Source organism: Sceloporus undulatus, chromosome 3 (assembly GCF_019175285.1).
Source record: "Sceloporus undulatus isolate JIND9_A2432 ecotype Alabama chromosome 3, SceUnd_v1.1, whole genome shotgun sequence".
NCBI lineage: Eukaryota > Metazoa > Chordata > Lepidosauria > Squamata > Phrynosomatidae > Sceloporus > Sceloporus undulatus.
Window position 1 is genome coordinate 253,886,164 of NC_056524.1, and position 3,971 is coordinate 253,890,134.

The window sequence follows — 3,971 nt, forward strand, 5'->3', positions numbered from 1 at the left end:
TGATGATGATGATGATGATGATGATGATGATGATGATGATGATGATGATGATTTTTGCTTTGCATGAGTTACATGATTTATATAAGCCTATGTCCCTAACCAAATTATGCCCTGCATGTCCTGCACCTTTGTGCTTCCTCAGCCATCATTTAGGGTTAATGGATCGATGAAGTGCAACACACTTCTCTCAAGATCTCAGGATTATGGTCTCACAGGGATTATCATGATATCATGATATACCTCATGCCCATACAATTTTAAAAGCACAAAGTATTTCATCCAAATCCCCTGTTTATCTTATCATCCAAATTTGATCTGTATTTCTTTCTAGAACTATTAACTGTATCTGCCATGACTGTGCCATATAAGATACCACAGAGCCAGTCCTAGATTTGTACTTATATCAATGAATTATAGTTACAGTCTTTGCTTAATCATAACCATGGAGTGAGAAGGTAGAAATAAGCCCTATCTGCTTTTTTCCATTCTTTAACTGTTCTGACTAGTCTGTGTATAAAAAAATGATCACATGACTGGACAGGGAGAATCCTTTTTTAATTAATTTTTTTATGAACACTTTGAAAAGACTTGGCTATTTTGTTTCTGCAAGGTTCTGTATCTCCTGCTATCTTGGCATTTTTACTTTTCTTTTCTGGAATATTCTAAAATTTCACTGTTAAATATTAGGGCATACCCTCTAACTATCTCAATTTGGTGGGGACAGTCCTGATTAATCATGTGTTGTCCCACTTCTTCAGCAGTTTTCAAAAAATTCCCAGTTTCTCTCTCTTCCTTTCACTTTTCCCCTTTGGCCTCATCTTACTTTAGTTGCTGCAAAGTGAGTTCAGAAATCAAAAGTAGTTTGCACTCAACTCAATGGTGGGAGAGAAAAGGAGATGGCAGAATCATGTCCTTCCCTCTGGGCTCAGGCAAAAGCACTCTCCAAGCATGTGTTTTTCCTCATTAATAACTTTTGCCAGCTCCTCCACCCTCTGATGTGGCTTGGCCACATGTGTCCCAATTCTTCTCTGTGAAATGTTGGAGGGCATGTTATGGCCAGATACTGCACTGTGAAATTGTTTCTAAAAATCCCTCTCCTTGAGTATTTATTTACCCAGGAAGGTTTAATTTCTTGCTTCGCTTCCTTTAATTCCAACCAAAAATATAACACAATTAACAGGTCAGAACTACTCTTGTGCATGGCAGACTTTTGCAAATGTTTCTTTCTGCTACATTTTCTAAAAAGGAAAAAAAAACCATCCTACTCCTATTTGCCAGTAATATACATCTTCCACTACTCTGTTCTCCTACTCCCAGCTTCTACACTTGCTGGAGACTGGTCATTTGTTACTTGCTACTTGCAATTGATTTCCTATTGCTTCCCACCACCTCCACCACAAGTACAAAGGAGGGGGAAAGCACAATTTATATCAGCCATCTAGAACCAATCATGAGGTAACAAGAACTTTTACTGAAAATGGTCAGAGTAAAACAATAGTTTAATTTTACCTTTGCTTTCATTGCTTTTACTCTAAAAGGTTCAGCTGAAGGCCAGAACTTGTAACTGAGGTCCAAAACACACTGCAGAAATAATCCAGTTTGAGACCACTTTAACTGCCCTGACTCAGTGCTAGGGAATTCTGGGAACTGTAGTTTTGTGAGACATGTAGCCTTCTCTGTCAGAGAGCTCTAGTGCCACAATAAACTACAATTCTCAGGATTCCCTAGCACTGAGTCAGGGCAGTTAAAGCGGTCTCAAACTGGATTATTTCTGCAGTGTGTTTTGGACCTGAGTTCCCTCCATGCATTTCCACAGTGATGAAGCAGATTCTTTTCAGTGGCTAGACTGGCTACTTTCTTGGACCACATGGTTTAATTAGGTAAATACAGTGGTACCCCGGGATAAGAAATGACCGCGTTACGAAATTTCCGGGATACGAAAAAATTAGATAGGAAAAAACTGTTCCGGGTTACGTTTTTTTTTTCCGGGTTACGAAAAAAATTTTGGTGCTTTTCGGCGCTTTTTCGCACGAAATCGCGGCTTTCCAGCGCTAGCAGCTATGGCTTTTTCGGGTTGCGAAATCTTTCGGGTTACGAACGGCGCCGCGGAACGAATTAAATTCGTAACCCGGGGTACCACTGTATATCCTATCCCATCCTTGCTCACACTTTTCAGTTACTGGCAGCTGTACAGGAATGGTAATGTTGTTGGGACTTCAAACATCCAAAGCTTTGTTTTTAATGATCAACAACATCAGTCCAAAAAATGTTGCCCAGGTCTTGCTCCAACATTCAGACACCAATTCCTGCCTTACAGAGATCATGTAACTTCCAGTTGAAACAGCTCCATAGGCTATCAGTCTTTTTAGGGGTAGAATTCAAACTGCTGGTTACAGTGGAATCAATAAGGTTGGTGTCACCTGTTGTGACAACTCATGGTCCCATCACTCTATTGACCTCCTTCCTCCCATACCACACCATTCAGAATTCTTAGTAATATCTTTGTGTAATGTTACTCATAAATAGTAATTCCCATGTATCACTGAATATAATGGCAATAGTTGTGCCATAAACAACATAAACAGCTAGCAAAATTAAAATTATACTTTTAAATTACAGTATTGTACACAGGAACTAAATATGTTTACATTTACATAGTTTCATGTGGTGAAAGTGAAAATTGGTAAGATGTGATGTTTTTAAAGAAACATACCCACAAGACTTGCCCACTCAAACCTTCTCTTCTACTGAGCTATAGCAATTTAAAGGGATGTGGGTGAATACCAAAAGGCAGATGTTTGGGGAGCAATGGTGTCTCCCCCCACTTAGCAATAGCAATAGCAAGTACATTTCTATACTGCTTTTATCAGTGCACTTAAGCACTCCCTAAGTGGTTTACAATGTGTAAGCTAATTGCCCTCAACAAGCTGGGTACTCTTTTTAGCGACCTTGGAAGGATGCAAGCCTGAGTTGATCCTGAGCCCTTGGCTGGTATTGAACTCGCAACCTTGTGGTTTGTGAGTGAATGGCTGCAATACAGGCATTTCAACACTATGCCACCAGGGCTCTTAGGGTGTCATCTGGTGCAATTAGGGTTGCCATAATTCTCTACTATAAACCGGGACAAAATGTAGGACAAAATTTAGACCAAAATTTAGGACAATTGTAGGATAAAATTTTCCCCAAAATGTAGGACATTCAAGGTCCTCCATTTTTCTTAAATGTCCTACATTTTGGGCTAAATTTTATCCTACAATTGTCCTAAATTTTGGTCTAAATTTTGGCCTACATTTTGTCCCAGTTTATAGTAGAGAATTATGGCAACCCTATATACTCCCCACACATCCCAAGTGATGCCCCTTGTTAGTTATGAACTTTAGAGGCCTACACAGTTTGCATTCAGACTATCTAAAATCTTTGGGGGTGAGCTTTTTCTCAGCCCTAGACTATGGAACTCCCTCCTACAGGAAGTCTAGTTAATCTCTTTCCACCAGCAAGCCTTTGACTGATTTTAATCATATGGTAAAACAGTATTCAATTGGTCTACTCTGTTTATATTTTGTAAGTTTTTAATTATGTTTTAAATGGTTTTTAATCAAATTCTATCATGTACACTATTTTGCATTATTTTATATATATTTTGTTATTATTCTGTAGAGAATGTACGCCATCGGCAGGTTTATTTTTATCTATTTTATTGATCGTATGTACAGCGCTGTGCAAATCTACAACGTATATAAATAATAATAATAATAATAATAAATGGATTTTAAAATGTACTTGAAAGCTGTTTTAACTGTGTGTTTAATTGTTGTTGTTATTTTACTTTTGTAACAGTTGGTCTTTAACTAAACTTTTGTTTTAAATTTTGTAAGCTGCCTTGGGTATTTTGGTAGGAGAGAATAAGGCAGAATAAAGGATGTGGCTAAATTCTGATCTGCCCATTATTTGGAGAAGCAAAGGTTAGTTGA